Here is a 25,062-nt window from a genome sequence, read left to right as displayed (position 1 = left end):
ATTTTATCTTCTATATCACTTATTTGTTCCTGTGCTTCTTCCATCCTTGTGATCATTACATCCAGTCAGTTTTTCATCTCAGTTATAGCTTTTTTTTATTTCAGCCTGACTAGTTTTGAGGTCTTTTATCTCTGTGGTAAGAGACTCCCTGGGGTCTTCTTCACTTTTCTCAAGCCCAGCTAGTATCCTTATGATTGCTGTTTTAAATTCTGCGGCAGGCATATTACTTATATCTGGTTTGATTAGATCCCTGGCCGTGACCTCTTCTTTTTTCTTTTGGGATGAATTCCTCCACCTTGGCATTTTGTCTGGGTCTCTGTCTCCTGTGTGTTAGGAAAGCCTCCTATGTTTCCTGCTCCTGACAGTAATGGTTATAATAAGAAGTCATAATATCTTTAAAAAAAAAAAAAAAAAAAGAAGAGGTCATATGCTGTCCAGGGCCTAGGGCTTCAGAAAGTGTTTCTGGTATATGCTGTTCACTCTGCTATTGTGATTTGGCTGCTCTTTTCCTCAGGCCAGTCCTCTGCAAAGTTTCTCCTTGCCTGCAAGGGTGAGTGTTTGGACACTTCCACTGTATGGTGAGTTTTAACTAGCTGTGTTTTGGTGTGCTTGTTAAAAGAGGCTAGATCCTATTTCTGCTAGAGCTGGAGCTTTGCAGCAGTCTATAGTCAGTAGACTTGGTGCAAGCCACTGGGGTGGGGAGTGCTGGTTTTCTGGGGGAGGAACCCACTGCTGCTCTGACTTTAGGCACTCTTGCCCTAGTGAAAAAGCACCTGCAGAGAGCAGGGGGTGGGGCTCTCTTTAAGTGGTTCAAAATCTCCACCCTGGGCACTGTGCCTCTCACTGAAGTCCACCTGTGCTGATGGCCGGGGTAAAAATGGTGTCAGCCAGCACTGTTGTCCCCAGAGAGGGGAGTTTCAGCTTGCCACTATTCAGGAGGCCTTCACAGAGGGAACAGTCCCCCCCTCATTTGTGCCAGGCATCCCTCAGATTTCTGCCTTTACCCTGTCTGTGTCTGAGCTATCTGCCTACCTAGAAGCCCAGTGCTCCCGTGTTTTATCTCAGGCGTGCTGGTTGGGTTTCAAAACTCTAAATTTTAGGGACCCAGCATGGCCACTGATCCTCTGGGGGTGGCTCTCACTGGGCTGTCATTGCTGTAGGTTTATCCCAGAAGGGCAGTCCTGTGAATGGGCAGGGGCTTGGTGTTTATGTTAAGGTGCAGCAAAAAGTTAGCTTCTGGGTGAGCTGCACTTCAGCAGATGCCTCTGCTCCTGTGCTAATGAATGGGGCAGTCAGTGGTGCCCATTGGCTCGTTTGTCCTAGGAGAGGCAGTGCCACCTGTCCCAAATGCACTCTAAGAAGACTATCTCTGCCAGCATGACCCAGGGGATACTCAGAGCACACTGTTTGCTTCCCGGCCTCTGCCAACCTTTTCCAGAAGAGCACTGCTATACCTGCAGTCTCAATCCTGGTGATGGCACAAAATTCTAAAACTTCAGACTTTCAGTTCCACTGCTTGTAAAAACTTGGGATAATCAGCCCCTTTCTTTTTCCCAGTCAATGGTTTTGGGGAAGTGTTATTCTTATGCAATCCCCTATGTGCTTCTTTATCTCTCTTTCTCTCTCTCTTTTCTCTCTGTGATCAGGGCTCCCTCCCCTCTGCAGGACCTGCAATTCTTTTCTCTCCCAAATCAGGTCTCCACACCTTCCACGATATGGCCTCTTTTCTCCCTCTAGTTGTGCAGTTTGTTCTCTCAGTCCTCATATCAATTTCCTGGGTGTTCAGGATGATTTGATCTTTATCTGGTTGTGTTCAAGGGGTGAGGCAAACATAAGGTCCTCCTATTCCACCATCTTAACTCCTCCTCCCAATAAGGAATTTTTTTAATAAAGCCTATAATCAAGCTAAACTAGATAATAAGCTAGTCATAGAAACATACACGTTATAAACATTTTCACAAAACAAAATTCAGGATATTGGTTACTATGAGTTCACGCATGTAAATGAGGCTGTGAATAAGCACACATTATAACTTTTAATACTGAAGTCATATGGTAGGCTAATGGGTATTTAAATTAATTAAACTTTATAACGTATTTACATTGCATATATTTCTCATATATCAAATATTACATATAATAAACTGGAGCTTAGAAAAGTTAAGCAAATCAGAAGATCATTGCAAAAGCAAAAAATGTATGGTTTCAACTAGATTAGTTTTATCATTATATAATGTCAACATTCTCCTACCATTCCAGTGGTTCTTAAACTTGGATGCATATTGGAATCACCCGAAGGATTTTTTTAAATTATGATATCTGGATTCAACCTGTAGAGAGCTTGATTTAATTGGATTGAGATAGAGCCTTGACGTAGGATTTTAAAAGATTCCAGGTAATTCTATATGTAACAAAGTATGACACGTCAAATAATAATGTCACAGAGACTATCTCACTTGGTTGAAAAAACAAAATGAAAACAAACATGTTAACTAAATAAAAAAAATCCATTTAGCCCAAATGTCTTACTTATATGAAGAAATGTTGAAATAAAAACATCAGGGTAAATAATAAAAGTGCAAGATACGAAAATCATAATTTTCTATTCCAAAAATCTAGATAGAGGCAAGAATATATAGTAGTATAACCATTTTAGTAACAAATGTAAAATAAAATTGAATAAAATATTCTATTTAACTCCAGGAAATAAATAGAGACATTGCTGAGCTATGAGAATAAACAGAATGAATGTCATTAACTTAATGCCACATTTGTAGCCTTTATATTTGCTAGAACCAAAATTAAAGTGATCTGGTCTTTTTGGAAGAGTAATGACTCAATTATTAAGTATCAATTGAAGGGAATAAATATTTGTTAAATAAAAATGAGGACAAATGCATACTCCCTTTGCTAGTAAAGAACCACTGAGCTATAAGTATAATACTGAGAAAGATATAACAGAACTTAAATATTTCATGAAGAGGGGACTATCCTGTTTGCATTATTTTTCTAGTTAGATATGGTTATTTCTAATTTAAAACTGTGATTTCTTAAATTGAACTCAAAGAACAAAATTAGGACAAAAAGAATTCTATTCACAAGTTATTGGAAATTTAGAGGCTTTATTAAAACTTCTATAGTCACTTTAGTAGTTCTATTCTGTAGTTCATTGTAAGAAGATTTTCAGTCTCTACATGCTAAAACTTATGTGAGTATATTAAATTTACTTGTAGTGTATAATATTTAAGCTCTTTAACAATTCAAAATGATAGTGAATGTAGTTTTATTTCATAAAAACAACTGTTACTTTTTTTCATAACAAGCTCTGAACAAAGAAGCTGCAAATAATTTTAATGAGTTGAAGTTCATGAATAATGTTACTCATTTAGATTTTTGGATTAAAAAAGCATAAATTTCATAAATGTATAGCCTTATGTTTTTGACTTCAGTGTTAACATTTATAGAAATTGATTTAGGATGCCATCGTGTGGTATAATGACTCTGTTCAAAAGGCAAATGCATACCAGAGTAGAATATAGATCTATTATAGCAATGCCACAGTTTTCTTAGTAAAATTTAATTCTATTTAAGAATTTATGAGAGAATAGGTAGTTCAGATTAGAGGACAAATTCCGTTCTTTCGCAATCAGGATACCTCCTTGTCTGTAAGGCTCATAAGGGGAAATAGATACTATAAAATCAAAATCTTGTAAACAACAGAGTTAGGCTGATTTATCATCTTCCCCATTACCAAACTTAAGTGATTGGATGAGGCTATCAGATATTCTCAATTTGAGGGGAAAGATATTTTACATTATCTCTTTGGCTCTAAAGAATCTAATTCTGTGTCACTCAGCTACCCTAGGAAGAAAGAACACACAGGAAGAAACAGAATAAATCCATCTTTTGATACTAAATGTAAAATACCTTGTCCTAAATCTACTGAGTGCTGTGTCTTTGGTGGAAAGAGAAACCAACAGGAGGTTTGGAGTTCTGAGATCTAGCCATCAACTTTCTTATTGCTCATTGGTAAATCACATTTAATTTACTGGGCCTTCGTTTCCTCACTTGTCAAATAAAGGGTTTGGATTGGATATATCTATGATCTCCAAATCAATAATCCTCCTATAATTTCACCTTCCCTCACACTTCAAAAAAGCCTTATGTATCAACACCAACCATAAATTAATAAAGAAAATTGAAAACCTATGGGAGAAATGAAGAAAAGACAGTGGGAACTGAAGCACAATTCACAGTGTACAAAGGCAGTAAAATTAAGCCATAAAATGTTTTCTAAGACTATAAATATTATAGATTTCACAGAAGGAGAAGATGAACAATGAAGACTGGAAGACTCTCAGCAGCTTTAGGAGGATGAGAAACTTGAGCACAGAAAACAGGATTTAAGTAGATTTGCATGGGGGAGTATTCCAAATGAGTGAGGGAGAATAAGCAAATGGAAGACAAGCCAACAATGGAAATAAGTGAGCAATTCAACAGACAAGAATTCTGTACACTAACTGTTATAGACTGAAATTCCTATGTTGAAACCTAATCCCCAATGTGATGATATTTAGAGATGGGACCTTTGGGACATAGGTAAGTACTAAGAGCAGAGACCTCATGAATAAGATTCATGCCCTTATAAAAGAACCTACAGAGCAACCTTGCCCTTCCTGCCATGTGAGGACACAGCTAGAACCTGTGTGGCTATATGCCAGGAAACAGGCACTCACTAGACAGTGAATCTGCCAGCACCTTGATCTTGAAATCCCCAGCTTCCAGAACTATAAGAAAGAAATGTTTGTTGTTTAAGCCACGAAGTCTATGGTATTCTGTTATAGCAGCTCAAATGGACTAAGACACTAATCAAATACGTTTGATTTGACCTGAAAGGTATTTTAATAATCAGGATATTTCACATAGAAATCCCTATTTCCAGCTTCTCTTAGAAGTAGAAATCTGGTAACACTGGCCCATAGACCCCAATATGCAAAATGATGGTGAGGTTGACCTTTTATATAATGCATGTTTTCTCCAATCTACCTCATTTTCCAGAACTCTCTCATGTTTCCCCATGCTGGCTTGCTTTACACATTTATGTTGTTTGCCTAGGCCTGCAGGCATTAATTTGTTGAGTATGGAACCCCTGGATATAAACTCATATAAGCCAAGGTAGAGGGCATGAGAACAGAGGACAGTTAGAAAACAAGTAAAGAGAGTGGGTACTTTCAGTGTCTGATAACAGTTTAAATGCATCTATTTTATAAAACCTAAGTTAAAGACTTTTGAAATAAGCATGGGAAATTATATAGACTATATATAAAGAAGGTATCACCAGATTTGGAAGCTTTTATACTCCCTAATCATATAAAATGAATTTCATATTAAAGCAAGAAGAAAACAATACTGTTTTAGCCAATAAACCACATCCCTGTAACCACATCACTGGATTCAACCTTAAAATGAAGAGACCAGTGATAGAATTGACTTAGAAGAATAAGCAGGTTGATCATGTCACTGCACAAAGTTTGTATTTATCTAGATCGCATGACTTGCTCAGAATCTTCCTCAGCTGTTTTCTTAAGGGAGCCTTTATATATATTTTTAAAAAATCTTTTTCCAATTCCAGTTCTTGGCATAACAAAGTGATATAATTTTAATTACCCTCCCAGAGATGGCAGTCATTAACTCCAGATAAAATATAAAAACCAACTACTTAAAGGCACTGGAGAACAACCAAAAGTAGACAAATTGAAGGGAGTTGAACTCTCGAAAGTATGAGAATGCAACTGGGTGATATCAACATTTATGTGACTTCTCTTGAGGGCACACCAGTCTTTCCAGATTCAGAATAGCTAATACTCAAGCAAAACCTTCAGGTGTATTGCTTTAGGTGCCAGAGGATGGAGCAAGGCACCTTAAAGGGTGGAAGCCTGAAAATCTATGTGCAAACCCCCTTCAATTCTTGGACAACCCATGAACTGTACTCATATGAAAGAGACTCTAAAGAGCAGAGTGAAAAGTAACAGCTGAAGGCTGAAGACCTAAGCAGAAACTTAAGCTGACCACTGCAGGAGAGAGTTTGGAATTTGCATGCTTCTAAGTCTGAGGAAGTTGGCAAAAACTGTTAGCTGGCCATTAAACTTCAAAAAGACCACACCTCAGGAGTAAAGAAGTTTCAGGACTAAGGAATGTTTCTTAAGACTAAAGGCTACAATGTAACAGACTCTCCTAATAAAGTGAAAACCAAAGCTCCACAAGTTCAATGTGATCAGCCAACAATTAAATTGCTAGCTAACAAAAATCAAAACTCTTCACAGGAAGTTACCAAAATTCAGAGTCTCTACAATGTTCTTACATTTTATATGAAGTAATACAATACTAAGGGTATGTTAAAGATGCATATTATAATACCTTAAACAACCATCAAATAATATAAAAGCATGACCAAAAAAGGCCAATAGGTGATCTAAAATGGAATAGTAAAATATATTCCGGTAACCCCAAATAAGGCAGGAAAGGAGGAACAGAAGGGGAGGAAAAGATGCAACATATGGGAAACAAATAGAAAAATTGGTAGCAGTAATCCAACCATAGCAATATTTACATTAAATTTACAGGAGCAAAGGGGTACCTGGGTGGGTCAGTCGGTTAAGCATCTGATTTCAGCTCAGGTCATGATCTCAAGGTCCTGGGATGGAGCCACTAGACAGGCTCCATGCTCAGAGGGGAGTCTGCTTCCTGCTGTCCCTCTCCTTCTGCCCTCCCCCGACTCATGCTGTCTTTCTCTATCTAATAAATAAAACCTTTAAAAAATTTATAGGAGCAATGAAGGAAAAAGAGAGAGAGAGAGAGACAAACCAAGAAACAGACTCTAACTTAGAAAACAGGAGTAGGGGTGAGGATGGATAAAATAGACCATGGGGATTAAGGAGTACTCTTGTTGTGATGAGCACAGGCAGATGTATGCAATTGTTGAATTACAATACTGTACACCTGAAACTAATATAACACTGTATGTTAACTTTACTGGAAATAAAACTTTTAAAAGCCTTTTATATTATAATGAAAGAAAAAATTGATCTGGAAAATTAAAAAAACTTTTTTTAATTCAAGTGGATGAAAGATTCCAATTAAAAGGCAAAAAATGTCAAACTAGATTTTTTTAAAATACCTAACTATATGCTATCTACAATATATTTTAAATAAAAAAATTAAATAAGGTGAAAGAAAATGAGTAGACAAAAATATAGAAATATGTATCATAAAAAAGGCAAGCATTAAAAAAGTGGTGTAGAAATACTAATACCAGACCATGTACATTTTCAGACAAGGTAGATTAACCAGAAGTAAAGAGGAATATTGGGCCAATTCCTCAGGAAACATTAAAATAATAAATGTATGTGTACTTAATAGGAGAGATTCAACAAACACAAAGCAAACTCTACAGGATAAAAAGGTGATAGAGTCAAATCTATAATCGTAGTTGATATTTACAACACACTCTAACAGATACAGCTATAAAAAAGAGTAAAAAAAATAGTAATGAGAAGATTTTAATTATACTACCAACAACTTTGAGATAATTTGACATTTATATAATATTACACACAACTGCAGAATGCATACTCTTTTAAAGTATTTTCAGTAATGCACCTAGAGCATTCACCAATATAGATCAAATGTTTGAGCATAAAAAAAACTCATCAAATTTTTAAAAAACTGAAATTTCACCAAGTATGACCTCTAATAACAGTGGAATAATATTTATATGAATAAATCTGGTATCTATAAACCCCCACATATTTTGAAATTAAAAGGCATAATTCTAAGTAACCATGATTCAAAGAAGAAATCACAAGAACAATAAGAAAATATTTTGCATTTCATTATAAAATGAAAATACAACATCTCAAGGCAGAGCTTAGAGGGAAATTTGTAGCTTTGAAGACATCTTATAAAAAATAAGAGTTTCCAAAAAAAAAAAAAAAGAAGAAGAAGAAGAAGAAGATAGCAGGAGGGGAAGAATGAAGGGGGGGAAATCGGAGGGGTAGACGAACCATGAGAGACGATGGACTCTGAAAAACAAACTGAGGGTTCTAGAGGGGAGGGGGGGTGGGAGGATGGGTTAGCCTGGTGATGGGTATTGAGGAGGGCACATTCTGCATGGAGCACTGGGTGTTATGCACAAACAATGAATCATGGAACACTACGTCTAAAACTAATGATGCAATGTATGGGGATAATTTAAGAATAAAAAAATTAAAAAAATAAATAAATAAGAGTTTCTAAATGAATGACCTAAGTCTCTATCTCTAACTTATAAAACTAAAAAAAGGGACAAAGTATACCCAAGGTAAATAGAAAGAAAAATAAGAAAATAGACAATAATCTAAGAAAAGCAAAAACCAAAATACTATGGGATAATGACACCGAATGGTTAGTCACAAAAGTACATTGAAGGATAAAGGCTAAGCAAAGGAACAACCTACATGTAAAGCTGAGGACAGCAGACTCACTGCTGCATCATGGGGCTGAAAAGGACACTTAGGGAGGTGAAATATACAGCTACAATGTGAAAGTACAAGGCTTTCTAGACATTTAAGTAGTTCTTTCACTTTGCAAAGAATTCTGACCACTTTTCTAAATTTTCATAAACTGGTCACAATACAAGATATGGAATGGTGTGGTTTGTTTGCAAATCATCCTTCACCTGTTTTATAGGACTATGCATTTTATTTCTGGAATAAATTTACATGTTATATCCCACTAAAATTTTCTCCAAAGAAAGTGACTTTCTTCACATTGTTTCTAGAGCTTTTGCAAGCACAAATGGGTGTAATAAGTGGTCCAAACACCTTCTACCTGCTTACAGTGGAAGAGGAAAGAAGATAATCTGCATTCTCTTATACTATATACTGCACCAAATAAAAATGCTGAAGAAGCACTTGAGCTAAACATAAATCATAATTTAAAGCATTAAACTCCTTGAAGATAAAATATCAGCATCTGATCTATTAATTAGCTTATGTTTATAAAGGAATTACAAGAGAAAAGTAGAATGCAAATACTAATTAATCTTACTATAATTAACCATTATATTTCTTTTTCCTTATGATAATGTTAAATAACCCCTAAGAGGAAATTATGATGACATTTTAAGTATCATCAAGGACAAAAACTTTTGAGTGCCTACATTACACAGTTACAGGGTAATTTTTCATGAGACAAATTTAATGCAGCATAGGTGACCATTTTAAAGGTCCTTACAGTGGGTGTAATTTAAGGAAAGAAAGGCCTTCCAGATCCCAAATAGCCCCCACATGACTTGGCTATGTTCCTGGAATTTCCTCCCTTAAAAATTCATTCTGTAGGGTCAATGGCTTTCATGCTTTCAAGAGACCTCTATGAAATTTTCAATAACTGTTGGAAGAAAACCCCCTTAAGACAATTGTGAATTAACATCTCAAAAATCATTGGTTGATACTAACAAAGGACACAAGAAGTGGTTGTGGAAAACAAGCACCATCAGAAGTGGGAAAGACCTCTAGCATATTTAACTAATGTGTGTAGGTCTCATCTGTACTAAGAATATATTGTAGGGAAGTAAAGTTTCATTTAGTTTTTAATAGATTTCTATTGAATTATAGCTAGGAGCTATATCTAGGAGAATAATCTCAGCGCCTAAAGTGTAAAAAGTGTATGTAATATAAAATAAATTTTATAGTTGGAATCAGTATCAAAATGGGTATTTTCCTTGCATATTGCTTGAAATTTTATGGTAACAGGAAGAGATGACTAAAGACAAATGCATGTTATTATTGTCATTGTTGGGATAGCAAATATCTTAAGTATAAAAAAACATAAATGGTTAGTAGGACATAATTTCTAAATTTGTGAATGTGTATGTTTTATTTTGTTTTTGCTATAAACTCCCTAGGGACTGTTTGTATTTATGTATGTATGTGTATGATTTTTAAACAAGTTAAATACATGCAAATATCTCCATTAAAGCAAACACCCAAAATTAAATACCAACCTCAAGTCTGACCTTTAATATTATCATAATTTAAAAATATCAGTATCATTTCATAAATACTATTCTATTCTTATTATGCCAATCTCATTGAATGAGTTGATTAAATGTTGCCCTCATCAGGCCAGAAATGGTATACCAGTGAATTTCTGCAGTTTCTAGGCACTGAAACTATGGCCAGTTAATAGAGCTGTAGATGAAAATGGAAATTCCAGTGATTGGGAAGGATGACTCCTATCAAAGGAATTTTCAGCAGGCATTTAACATAAAACTAGGTCATTTTCAAAGTCAAGTTTTAAATCTCAAAAAGGGGATTAAAGGAATAAAAGCAATGCCAATTTAATTCAGCCTTCACCTTCAGACCACAATCGGTTCTCTTTAAAAGGTAAATTGGCTCTGTTACACCTCTGGTTAAAACCTTCCCATGACTTCCTTTTGCAATGGAATGAAACCAGAATTCCTTATCTGGCCTGACAGCCTGTAAGGTCTAGCTTCAGTGACAACTTCACCTGCTCCCCCTCTCCCGTCACTCATTACCCTGTAACCACCCTTTTAGTTACCACTTGTGGTAAGTCCTTTCCTTCCTCTGGGCCTCACACTCACTGTTCCCTCTGCCTACATTCTTCAAGGCATGCTCATTCTCCATCAGCAGGTCTCTGCCCAAAATAAAAATAAAAATAAAAATCTCCACTCATTGAGATCTTTCCTAGTCCTCCAATTATTCCCATTTTATCACCTAGTTAATTTCACTCATGGGCCTTAAAATAATCTGTAACTACCTCATTTGTTTATAGATTTATCTGTCCACTATCTTAGATATGAACTTCATGAAGGTAAACAGCCTATTTGTCTAGGGCACCACTCTACCTCCAGTGCTTAGCACTGTGTCTGGTCTACAGAAAACATTTCAGCTCTCTTCAGCTTCCTACTATTTTTACCAGTATTGCAAGCCTTAACAAAAGTCCCTTCCAAAGATAGACAATCCTATCCCAAATGTCAATTTGTTTTCTTCTTTTTTGAATCAGGTAGAAACAGTGGAAGTAGTGAAAGACCTTGAAAATATTTTGAAGGTAAAAACTGCAAAGTTGTCTAATAGATGGAGCATACAATGTGAGTGAATTTAGAGTCAAGGATGGTTTCAAGGTCTGAATTAACAGAAGGATGAGTTTTCCACTTACTGAGAAAATAATGGAATGGACAGGTTGGGTCAGAAGGAGAAGAGTAAATTTTGGTATGTTAAATTTAAGGTGCTTATAAGACCATCTAAATGAAAACAACATGTAGGTGATTGTATACCTGAGTACAAAATTCAAGGGAAAAGTCAAGCTCCTCAGGGACTAAGAGGATAACACAAAAATACTTAACAGTTTGAACTTCACTAACTTGAGTGATTTATTTCACTTTTTATCCAGATGTGTCTAGTAAATGCACTCAGATCCTAGTTTACTAGTTTTACTCAGCTTTGAAATTCTATGGGATAAATTTGGCCAAGATCTTTGTTCTTCTCGTCTATCTTTGTTGTTAGCTATAAGCTCATTTTCCGAGCCCTGTTCAAAAATACAGAGCGGGCCTTAAATTTAGGTGAATTCACAGCAAATGTTTTTCCTTAACCTTATCTTCTACTTCCAAAACACTAATCTGTGTGGTTGTCAAATGAGCATTAAATGGAGCTGTGTGACTTTTTTTAGAGGAAAATGATGCCCTTGACTTGTATACCCAAGAAACTGACCCTTAAAATTGTATATAAACATTGGATAATTGATCCTCTGTTTTGTTTTGTTTTTTTTTTCCTTTCTTCTCCCTGTTTTTGTTTGCAAGTCATACCATGTACTCCTTGGAATATCTTGGCAGCTTTTAAGCCTAAATCAATCAAACAATTTATAAGCATTAAACAAGTTGTATATGTGCAGCTATAAATGAAAATAGCTATTTGTCTATCTTTAGTTATAACAGTCACTTTAGAGAGTGCCATTTTAATTAAGTTTTGGTACTAGTCTTCATCTTATAATGTGAATATTTTACTATCCTCTATTAAAAATCTTTGCAATGTAGAGCTAAAGAATACCAATCAGAAAAAAAATAAATATGTAAGCATATTTTAATAAAGCTACTTGAGTAGAGAAAAGTTGTTCCTTGTAATAAAATGTGGGGCTTTCAATGAGAGATGCTGATGCTGGGGTAGGGGAGAGCATAGCTGGAGCCCAAAGATAATATAAAAATTGCCACATAGGTATGACTAGGCATTTATTTTCATATAAGAATTCCTAAATATTTTATTTCAAGAAAGTTAACAAAATTTTAGTTGATACCCATCCATATACCCTTTGAAGAAAATCTATTTCAACAATTAGAGTGTTGCTACATCTCTATGAAAATTACGGGAGTTTTCCAAAACCATCCTGGGAATGAGGAAATATTGAGTTCTTATCCCAAATTTGCTGCTTTATTCCTTATCTTCTAAGTGATCTTGGGGAAGTCAGTTAACCTTGTGAAATCTTAGTTTCCTCAAATACAAGAAGAGCACTGGACCAAATGGCTCCTATGTTTCTTCCATGGGAATGGCTCTTGAAACTCATGACAGCTTTGTCTGGTTGGCTGCCTCACAGGTAGAATTGAACTCCCCAGTTCCTAGCCTCAAACAAGTCCTTGCAGTGGTCATGATGGTTAGCTAAGGAGAAGAGGCAAAGCAACATGACCTGCTAACCTGAATGGTTTACACTGACCATAATTGGAAGAACTAGGTCTGCAGTATCTTTGGATGTTCTCAAACAGGCATGCTTAGATTCATAGAATTAGAATTGAACTATTCTCCTTTCTTAATTTCCTTTTTTGTTTGTTTTTTTCTTTCTGTTGTTATTCCATTCAAATGTCTTGACCAGTGAGAGGGAACTGGTAATGAGGGGAAAAAGAATGAGAGGTGGAGGGGCTTGACTGGTGCCACAGCGCTGCCTACTTGCATGCCCAAATCAGATTTGCACATCTAATTCCTTGAATTTCCCTATCAGTAAAACATGGAGGATGTTTATTGTTCTGGGATACTTTCACCCTCAATAACTCCCTAATAGTTACCTGGGGTATTTTTTTGTTTTGTTTTTAATTCTAATAGAGTTAACATACAGTTTTATATTAATAGTAACCTGGTTTTTTTTTCAAGGCATTGCCAACCACAATAATCTTTTGCAGTCCCAGCTATATAAAAAGACTAGAAGTTTACTTTCTATCACACCTTACAGATGCCAGTGGGTGTTAAATTGACTTATTTTTTTTTCCACCAACCAATGTAATGTTTTTTTATTTGCTTTTGTGTTTGGGGTTTTTGTATTTTTGTTTCTTTTTGTTTGGTGCAAGCCTGTTTTCCTTCAGATTAAATCTAGTTATTTTTTAAATCTATTTAAACTTGAACATATTAAGGTATTTAATGGTCCATTTTACCCCTCATCATTTAAGTCTCCAATAATCTAAATGCAAGTAGGCTGAGAAAACAGTATTAAAGGTAGTTGTCCGCAAAATAGAGGGGAAATATGACAATTATCCCACTGCTGTGATGTACCGAGACTGCCAGAAAGGATCATTGAAGTCCTAAAGGGAATTTCAGGGGTCTGAAATGCCCACTTTGGCTGTCTATATCAATCAAATTAACTGCACTCTTCTCCCATTCTCACTCATGCGGTAATATATAGCCACAATTAAAGGTGAACGATATTGAATTGCTTTCTGACAGTGAGGCTTGCTCAGCAACACAGCATATGAACACTGACTAAATAATTTCCATTTCTGATGACTGGAAACCCCATTGAGTCATGGTTGGATTAGATGCATCCCTGAGTATGGGAAGAAAAGGGGAAAAAGCCTTCTTGAGAATTTCAGCTTTGACTTATTTAAGTACATTCTTTCCTAAATGTATAGTGTTCTGTAGAGATATATATATAATCTATACATGTATATATTATATATATATATATATATATATAATCCCAAAATGCAATTATATTTTTCTTTTTCATATCTTGCAGCCAAATTACCACTACCTTGGGCCTATCACTTTATCACACTCCTGAGCATATCTGACCTAGTGGCAATAATACTCTAAAATACAGAGCTAAAGTGACTGCTTCCTTAACCAGGGGTGGAAGAATGTACAGGAATACTACTCACTGGTCCCATCTGGACTCAGGTGTAGTATCAGTGGTTTTCTGGATATTCTAGCATCCAAAATTCAGAGACTTTCATTACATTGGGCTTATTAATAGAGTAGAATAAGGAATTGAACAAGAGAAGAGAAAAGGGAGCTTTGAATTATTTTTATATGACTTTTTCTTTTATATAAATGCCTTTGTCATCAACTCTCCCTGCTTGTTATCAGTATGCTTAACGTGCCATTGATTAAGACTCTGTGTGAGAGCAAGGGCTACATGATGACTGAAGACAATTAGGAACAATATAGAGATGTTGGGAGCTCTTCCCAAATGAAGCAGAGGGTTTTGTGGGTAGATTTAGGAAGCCACGACTTGTCCAGCTGTTTTGCCTGTTCCTGCCACCACTTCCACAGATCCATCACCTTCTCCACCTTGACCACCACTACTGCAACACACTGATATGCTGAACATACCTGCCAAGCCTTCAGTCTGGGCTAATCCAGTTCATCCTTGGCTGAAACTCCTCGGAGCTGGATACGCAGCCTAGTGGCAGAGAGGTGCTGCCCCAGGTTCTAAGAGTGGGGTTAACTGCCCTGCCTCAGCCCACAGGCAGTGTCAATGCCAGGCTCACCTCTCCCAGCCAGATATGGTTCTGTCAAGGAAGTTGTCCTGACTGCCGAATGGAATTCACCATCTATTGTCCCTTCTTCCTATATCTTATCCATGGATAGAAGGTGAACATTATAGGAAAAAGATCCATGGGCATTTGGGAATTTGTGAGGAGGACTATGTTAAATTCCTTTTTAATGCTTAGCCTTTAGAGACAGACTCCTGAAAATCACTGCTGGCTGCAATACATGCTATTTATAGCTCAGCAAGAAAAGCTAGTGAAATTATTAGATGTGACCTTTTTTTGGTACAATTCACTTATCACAGCTCTCCTTGCTTGATATCAGTATGCTAATAGGTGGTTGATTTGTCAGCCAGCTGTGCTTAGACTTCTGTGTGACAATATTGATTTGCTCATGTAAATGGTTTAGTAAAATTACAATGCTAAAGATAGGCTTTTTCCTTTGAATAGCTTTATGTAGGGGGGAAAAAATAGAAAGGGGAGCAGTCAACATTAGTTCTAGCTTGACAAGACTCAGGTTAGTGAACTATTGTGAACAGCCAAGAATTTAGGGACATATCACTTCAGATATGATGGATGCTTAGTAATTACTGATCTTATATTGCAGTGACAGAATTGGCGTTGAAAGTGGAAGCTGTTCAGAATGATAAATGGATGTGACAATTTATTAAAGATATAAGGCATGATTAGTGTTGGGTGTAGATGCACCCTTTTAAGAGGGAGGTGGAAGATGAAAGAAAAAAAATAAAAAGAGAATTTAGAATGTGAGAACTAAAATTTGGGGAAGAAAGGTAAATCAGCAGCACACAACAAATTTATAAACAAATGCACAAATTCTAGAAGTGTAGCAGCCAAATAGTTTGGAGACAATGAGGACGTGCAGAAACAAGTGTCCCACAATTTTCATCCATTCATAGTACCATCTCCTATTTTCCCTACTGGTATCTTCCATCATATACTCTCTTTCTGCCTTGCCCTTCTCCACTGGGCTCCCTGGTGCAGAACACCTGCAGCCGGTTCTGAACCAACTCTGAAACCTCTGATTTCACTGCAGTCCTTGCCATGAACATTTTCACACAGTCTGGTTAACTTGTTAGGGCTGATAAAGTTTTACTTTCTCAAGTGAAAATGGAGGACATGAAGTACTGGTTCTAAAAGTGCTTATGAGGAGAAATTAATCTCCTAAATACATATCTCTGTGCCTTGTTTATTGGACAAAATGATGGAAGAGACATCAGTGCCATTGCTAATGATAATAAATACATCATTAACAAGTCTTATCTTTAAAATGATTGGAAAGACTAGTAACATTCTTTAAAAGCCTATAAGCCTATGGAATAACCAGAAAGGCCAATTACATTTTGCTTCTATGTGACAATCTATCTCTATAATTTCTTGGTATTTTGGTGCCAATCTTGGTATTTCTTGACATGTGCAAATGTTTCATTAGGAGACAGAAATTTATTAGTGTTGTCTGTACATAGATATACATATATTTTGAGCAGTATACCATATTACTGCATTTCCTGACTAATGGATCTTTTCTACAAACTTGGAAAGCTTCATACACTGGTTGGGAACTTAATTTGTTTTCATTAGGTAGATACTGCAAGTTCTTTGAAAGTATGCTTCATAGACAAACAATTCTTTGCAATTTTTTTGTCACCTGCATTTATATTTTTTGTGCAGTGAGCAGAAAGTGCTGCTCAAAGATATTCAAAGAAGGAGATACTATCACTATTTGGGTATGTTATTTAAGAAAGTCTCTGTTACATGCCCTTAATATCAACATCTCTATACACTTAAAATTTTAAAAAAGCATTACTGTACCATCTTTTCAGATGTTAAATGGTGGTAATCCTCAAAATTCCACCCTAGCCTTGCCTCCTCTCTCATTTAATGTTCTTTACCAAAGCAATGTTGTTTACACCCATGACTCAGTCAACACCTTCATTCTATGACTCAGCTCAGACTTCTCTGAATTACAGAAGTGAAATTCACTTCCAACAGGACATCTCTCCTTGAAGAACTCAAAAGCACTACTTCAAATTCAACATGTCTAAACCAAACCACAATCTTCCCCTACTCCCAGCTACACCTTGATCTCCCCTACCATTCCTTGTCTCAGTGAATGGCACCATTATTGTATTAGTTGCTCAACCTGGAAAAGACATTTCCTTCTCATCACTCGTGTCACTTTTTCATCTCTAATCATCCTCAAATTCTGTTGCTCTTTCTTCCAGATACTATGCAGATCCATCTACCTCTTATCCATTTCTATTGCCACCAACATAGTGCATGTTATATACAACAGCATCCTATGCACTTTCCCTACATAACAAAGCCATCAACAGCAGTAGTGAAAATTGTTATGATGCATATAATATTGATCAATAACATATATTATGTTGCATTTATAATTATACTATCATACATTTATTAATATAATAATAATGAACATTTTAGTGCTTACTTTGTGCCAGATACTGTAATAAGCACTTTTTTAAAAGATTTTATTTGTCAGAGAGAGAGTGCACACAAGCAGGGGGAGGTGCAGGCAGATGGAGAAGCAGGCTCCCCGCTAAGCAAGGAGCCTAATGCGGGACTCAATCCCAGGACCCTGGGATCATGACCTGAGCTGAAGGAAGATGCTTAACCAACTGAGGCACCCAGGCATCCCTGTAAAAAGCACCTTTAATTGACTTTCTCAGAGGCACCCAATAAGAAAGGTGCTATCATTATCCAATTTTATAGAGAAAGACAGGTTTAGAGAAGTTAAGTGACTTGCCCAAGGTCACTTAGCTATAATACTTCACACTTATGATCATGCCATAACTCACACACACACACACACACACACACACACACACACAGCCTTGTACTCCTCACTCCACCACAAAAAAACAAAAAACAAAAAACAAACAAACATGTAATTCCTTCTTTGGCTTCTAAGATAAAGCTGAAAACTGACCACCTCTCCACCTCAGCTGCCCGTGGCTTCAGTGACTCAGCCACAGCATTGTTCTCTTAGGTCTTTAGATGCTTGATAATCCCTTTCACCAAAGGGACTTTGCGCATCCCGTGCCTCTTTGTTTGGCATACCACCTTCCTTCCCTGATCTCCCCTCCCAACTCCAAGTCTTCTTAATACCATGTACCTCTCTTGAGGCACTTATCATTATTTATAGCACCATGTAATTCTCCTTCGTAGCACTTACCATTATAAAGATTTAACATATATGTGTGATTTTAATTAACATCTCTCTCCTACACTTGCTTCTAAGTTCCACTGGGAAGGACAGTAACTATTTTTACTCATTATTTTGTCTGAGACATATTCTTTCATAGTATTTGACCTATATTAGGCTTTTAATAAATAATTATTGAATAAACGAATATATGAAAAAATAGAAAATTCTGTGGGTGCAAAACCCAACTAGAAAGTGGGGAGACTATCCTGATCTGATTAATGCCATACCTAAGCTTACATTCTAGTTAAGCAGCTAATACACATTTGTCAACCACTGCAAATGCAAAGAAAACAGTGGAGGGTCCAGTAGTAAGCCAACACAACTTGTCTAACAGAGGAGGTAATGGGTGGAAGTGGCAAGTGAGAGTCTGCCCAGCCACAGGCACTGCAGTTGGAGGGACCAGTTGCTGTCTTGAAGGGAGACCTCAGTGACTAGAGGCAGAGAAAGGAAAGGGAAGTAGGCAGACAAAGAGCACCGAAGGAAAGCATCTTCTGCTGTCTTCCCTGGGAAGCAAAAGGACCATCCACACACTTTTGGGACACCCTCAACTGAGGATCCCCCTACCAGACTGTGGGCAAACCCAAAGGCCCAAGTACTAAGTGTATACCTCCCCCTGACCCCTGCCACAACTTTTTTTTTTTTCCTGTGTGTACCACTCCCAATCTTAGCTGGCAAGAGAAACCCAAAACTTGTGCTATAGCACCATCTTCTGGAAAACAGAAGGAAGGCTCCTAACTACCAACCCGTTGAACTATTGAAATCAAAGCAAACACAACGTTGCTTAAACAAGAAAGGTGTTCACCACTTCAAATGCAGGGACAGAGGCACTTCTCATCAAACACAATGAAAAATCACAGTCATATGGTATCACAAAAAAGAAAATGACAATTTTCCAGCAACGTAACCCCAAAATGCATGGAATACTGAAATCTAACTGATAAAGAATTTAAAACAGCCATTATAAACAAATTAAAGAAGCTATAAGAAAACTCAGAACGGCAATACAATGATCTCAGGAATAAAATTAACAAGCAGTTTCTTTACCAAAGAAACTGAAATTCTAAAAAAGAACCAAGCAGAAATTCTAGAACTGAAGAACTTAAATGAAGAATGCATTAGAATGAATTGGAAATAGAGCAGATCATATGGAAGAGAGAATTAGCAAGCTTGAGGATAGAAATACAGAAATGATTCAGGTGGAGGAGGAAAGAGAACTAAAATTTTTAAAAAGTGAACCCTATAATAACTATCTGACTCCATTAGAAAAGCCAACATAAGAATAATGGGTATACCAGAAAGAGAAGAGAGGGAAAAGGGAGCAGAGAGAATATTTGAAGAAATAATAGCTGAGAACTTCCCAAATCTGAGGAAGCAACTTGATATATAAGTTCATAAAGCTAATAGAACATCTTTTTATCTCAACACAAAAAGACCTTCTCCAAGAAACACTTTATTAAAACCATCAAAAGTCAATGATTCAAAAAAGAATTTCAGAGACAATCAAGAAAAAAATAACATACAAATATACCCCCATTAAGCTATCACCAGATTTCTCAGCAGAAACTCTATAGGCCAAGAGACAGTGGAATGACATATTCAAAATATTGAAGATAAAAACTGCCAGCCAAAAATATTCTATCCAGTAGTTATCCTTCAGATATAAAGAAGGAAGTTTTTCCCAGACAAGAAAAGCTGAGGGAGTTTACTACCTCTAGACCCGCCTTACAAGAAATGTTGAAAGGAGATCTTCAAGCTGAAACAAAAAGACAGAAGTATGAAAAACTCTGATTCAGGTGATAAACAGAATATTATAACTTTTTAAAAATAGTATATTAAAACTCTTAACTACTGCATATAGGTTAAAGGAAAGGAACATTAAAAATAACTTTAGCTACAATAACTTGGTAATGAAATCACAACATAAAACGATAATTTGTGAGATCAAAAATATAAAAAGGGAAGAGAAAAAGATGTAACTTTTATATGTGAATAAAGATAAATTGCTATCAGCAGAAAAAAGGACTATTTTTTTAAGTAGGCTCCATGCCCAACATGGAGCCCAATGCAGGTCCTGAACTCAGGACCTCAAAATCAAGACTTGAGCTGAGAGCAAGAGTCAATTGCCTAACTGACTAAGCCACACAGGTGCCCTGAAAAAGGACTATTTTATCTGAGATGTTTTATGTAAAGCTCATGGTAACCACGAAGCAAAACTCTATAGCAGAGACATGAAACAAAACAAAAGCGGGGGGAGAGGGGGCGGAGATACTGAGCAAATCACCATGGAAATCTGCCAATGTACAGAGGTAGACAGAGAAGGAAAAACAAACAATGGAGAAACAAAATAACCAGAAGGCAAAAGACAAAATGACAGTAGTAAATCTTTCCATATCAATAATCACCCTAAATGTAAGTAGATTGAACTCAGCAATCAAAAGGCACAGAGTGGATGGATGGATTAAAAAACAAACAAACAAACAAACGAACAAACAAGATCCAACTATAAGCTGACTGCAAGAGACTTATTTCAACTCTAAAGACACACATAGGCTCAGGGTGAAAGGATGGTAGATGATATCCCAAGCAAAAGGAAACAGAACAAAGGCTGATACTTATATCAGTCAAAATATACTTGAAGCCAAAAAGGGTAACAGGAAACAAAAAAGATCATTATATAATGATAAAAGGGTCAATACATTAAGAAGCTATATCATAAACATATATACTCCCCAAACCCAAGCACCAAAATATATTAAGGAATTAATAACAAACCGTAGGGGTGAAACAGACAACAATACAATAATTGTAGGGGACCTCAATACCCCACTATCAGCAACAGATGGATAATCCAGACCAAAAAAAAATCAACAATAAAATGTTGGAATGAATCATACTTTAGGACAAATAAACTTAATAGACATCCATAGAACATTCCATCCAACAGCAGCAGAATACACATTTTCTCAAGTGGACATGAAACATTCTCCAGGATAAATCAGATAGGCCACAAAACAAATCTTAGCAAATTTAAGAATTTTGAAGTCATACCATTTTCTCTGACTACGATGGTATGAAACTAGATGTCAATAATAAGAGGAAAGCGAAAAGATCTACAAATATATGAAAACTAAACAACATACTTCTAAACAGCCATTGAGTCCAAGAGTAAATCAAAAGAAAAAGAAAATAACTTGTCTCAAAATAAATGAAAACACAACATATCAAATACTGCAAAAACAGTTCTGAAAGGAAAGTTTATAGTAATAAATGCATATACTAAGAAATTAGAAGGATCTCAAATATACGACCTAACTTTACACCTCAAGAAAGTAGACAAAAAGAACAAAGTAAGCCCAAACTTAGCAGAGGAAAGGAAATAATAAGGATCAGTGCAGAAATAAATGGAGAACAAAAACAAAACAAAACAAAACACCCCAAACAGTAGAAAACATCAATAAAGCTAAGGGCTGGTTCTTAAGAAAGATTGACAAAATTAACAAGCCTTATCTAGACTAACTTAAAAAGGGGGGGGGGGAGGGAGAAAAGACTCAAATAAATAAAATTAGAAATGAAAGAGAAGACATTACAACTGACATTACAGAAATACATGGAATCATAAGAGACTACATCATGAACAATTACACACCAACAAATTATACAACCTAGAAGAAATGGGTACATTTCTAGAAACAAACTACGAAGACTGAATCAGGAAGAATTAGAAAAGCTGAATAGACCAATAGCAAGTAAAGACATTATTTGAGTAATTTAAAAAAGTCCCAACACAGAAAATTCCAGGACCAGATGGCTTCACTAAAGAATTCTACCAAACACTTAAAGAATACCAATCCTCCTCAAACTCTTCCAATGTATCAAGGAGAAGGAAACACTTCAAAATTTATTCTATGAGGCCAGTACTACTTTGATTATCAAAACCAGATATTGATACCACAAGAAAGGAAAACTATAGACCAATATCCATGATAAATATAGATGCAGGAATTCTCAAAAATATATTAGCAAACCAAATTCAAGAACACATTAAAAGGATTATACACCATGACCAAATGAGATTTATCCCTGGGATGCAGGGATTATTCAACAGATGCAAATCAATAAATGTAATTCATCACATCAAAAAAAATGAAAGATAAAAATCACACAAATGTGTGTATTGAAGCTAGACCCCTATTGTATTAAACTGATAAGAACAGATACTACACTTGATCTTAGCCAAAAGGCCGAGAAGCGATTAGACCCCTGTTGTATAAGCATAAAGACACTGCAGTGAAAGTGACAGCTAAAGCTATGGTCCCATCAATGACATCTAAAATTGCAGTTCAGACCAAGGCTCCAGTGAAAAGGCAGGAAAGGATAGGAAACAGTAGAAGACAGATGAGGACTGATTTATCTCTCAGGCAAGACTGCAGATAAACTGAGTCATGTATTGGAAATGGATGTGGGATGTGTGAAGCATGTTTCTGTCACTGGCAGTTGGACTTCAATTCTAATACCACTTCAATCTCTAGAAGTCTTTAAATGATTGATCTGAGCTGATGATCTAATTTTTAATAATCAAATCACAAAGGCTCAAAAATTAGGAGCTCATCTCTGAAGACCCATTCATGTTCTCTCTCTCTTCAGCTGAAAATTATTATCAGCCGTGCTAACTATTAACATTTCCAAACTTTACCCTTCCATAATGCGTCTTGACAGCATACCCTCAAAACGCATGTATGACACAGAACCATCCTGAATTGTGTTTTCATTCTTTTTTTTTTTTTAAAGATTTTATTTATTTATTCATGAGAGAGAGAGAGAGGCAGAGCGAGAAGCAGGCTTCCAAGGAGCAGGGAGCCCAATGCGGGACTCGATCCCAGGACCCTGAGATCATGACCTGAGCCGAAGGCAGACGCTTAACCATCTGAGCCACCCAGACGCCCGTGAACTGTGTTTTCATTCTAAAACTAGAAAGAAGGGAAACAAAACATAACCAAAAAGGAAATCATGAAACTGTAAGCTCTCTCTGAAAAGTTGCTAACAGCAATTCATAGCTTAATAATACATATGTGCACAAAAATATAAATCTTCCATTTATTATTGATTCTAATTTTCCTAAGAATATTATATTCTGAAGAAAAAACATTTTAGAAAATCTACTAAATTATAGAACAAAGGGGAAAAGGAACTAACATATGCAAGCTCTTTACAGTTTTTTCTTCTATCTTCAGGACAAACTTGAGAGGATGTACAGCTTTTACATTTTCAAAGATTAGAAGTCTGAGGCTCAGAGAAGTTAAATTACTTAATCTAAATCAATCAGAAAGAAACTATAAATAAACATATTTGATATTTTGTGAAGGAGACACAGATTTCTTTTTTCCCTTCGTGAAACAGAACTAGAAAGTTTTAAGACATTTAAGAATTCTTTGCAGCTCTCCTTTTTTTAACTTTTAATCTCTCCTTCTCTCTCCCTCTCTTCATATATATGCACTCTGCATCAAGGAGGAGGCACTTTCTAGTTAAGTCAGTATGATTTTCACTAAAGCCAATGGAGGGGGGAAGAAAATCATACTGACTTACTGAAAGTGCCTCCACCTTGACATAGATTTTCTTCTAATATTAACTAGAGAGATGCAGAGCCCAGAAAAAAAAAATCCCTTAATCAAAATCAAGTTCTGAAAATCAAGAAACAGAAATTGAAAAAAAATAAAAATAAAAACCTTTTTCTTATGAAGTTTCTTTAACAAAGTGCTCAAGGCTTTGCCATCAGATGAATTTCACTTGAGGGGAAAGAAAGCATCACAGTAGATGCAGAAGTCAGAATGCACTTAAGTTCAAACTCCCACACTTAATGACTGTGCGTCCTTGGGCAAATTACTTAACCTCTCAGATTCCACATCTTCAAAATGGAGATTTTTATAGATCTATAAATCTATAAAATGGACAAAATCATCATCTACATCGACATCTAAGGGTCGTACATCTAAGTGCTTAGCACGGTGCCTTGTTTATAAAAGGTACTCACATGGGGTGGCAAACAGAATTGTTCAACTTTGACGTCAGAGAGTCATCTTAATTGCCTGGCAACTTGCCACTTAGAACTAGCGCTAGGTCCTAAGAGTTCCTTCATTTGGTGGAGTTCCTCCCACACCCAACTTCACGAGGAGCCCAGTGGCTATCTTTTACAACCATTAAGAAAACTTCCCAAGGGCTCCAGGTTCTGGACAGCTGGCGTTTCTAGCATCACCTATCCAGCTGGTGCCTCATCTCAGACGGCTTGGCAACTGAACCCAAAATGTGTATTTCTTCCTTGAGAAGGTATCTCTCACGCTTCCGTTATAAGAAGGCACAGTAGCAGTCAGGCAGGGTCTCTTCCCTTGAAACACAAACCCAGTGAATGTCCAATTACTTCTCTAACTCCAGCACCCCTCTCCACAGGATAATGAGAAAGAACCATGTGCCTCACCACTGACCACTGGTCTTTCCAATAAAGCCTGTTCTTACTGGACATTGTGGTATTTACCTTTCCCTACCTTGTTGCCATTCAGTAAATGTTAGCTACTCCTCGTTCTATTATTTTGGAGTTTGCTCCACTTATAAAGGAAGCTTCAGAGAAGATGCAATAGCCTTGGGTATGACTGTTTACGAAGTCAGCCATATAAAATTTCCTGCATAAATGACAACAGATATTCTCAGCCCATTCTTGCTAGTTTCACCTCGTATCTCTTCCGTGTGCTGGTCTCGTGAAGTCTTCTAACATAAAACTTGTGAGCAAACTAAGCACAGTCAGAGATGAAGTTTTTTTTTTTTTTTTTTTAATTTTTATTTATTTATTTGACAGAGAGACACAGCGAAAGAGGGAACACAAGCAGGGGGAGAGGGAGAGGGAGAAGCAGACTCCCAGCTGAGCAGGGAGCCCGATGCGGGGCTCGATCCCAGGACCCTGAGATCATGACCTGAGCTGAAGGCAGACGCTTAACGACTGAGCCACCCAGGTGCCCCT

At 36.5% G+C, this 25,062-nt stretch overlaps 1 protein-coding gene and 1 non-coding gene across 2 annotated transcripts in view; both read right to left on the bottom strand.

Annotated features, from left to right (window-relative positions):
* TMEM232 (transmembrane protein 232) overlaps positions 1-25,062 on the bottom strand; it is a gene marked incomplete at its 5' end in the record, with an annotated part of 213,199 nt that overhangs the window by 97,393 nt on the left and 90,744 nt on the right. The gene's annotated exons all lie outside the window — the stretch shown is intronic.
* LOC115936893 (U2 spliceosomal RNA) lies at positions 22,125-22,309 on the bottom strand. The gene has a single exon (XR_004072271.1). It is a non-coding gene; the product is annotated as a U2 spliceosomal RNA (small nuclear RNA).

This window comes from Leptonychotes weddellii, chromosome 7 (genome assembly GCF_054177405.1).
Source record: "Leptonychotes weddellii isolate Sample4059 chromosome 7, ASM5417740v2, whole genome shotgun sequence".
NCBI lineage: Eukaryota > Metazoa > Chordata > Mammalia > Carnivora > Phocidae > Leptonychotes > Leptonychotes weddellii.
The sequence above is the reverse complement of the archived record's forward strand: the minus strand, read 5'-3'. Positions and strand labels throughout refer to the sequence as shown.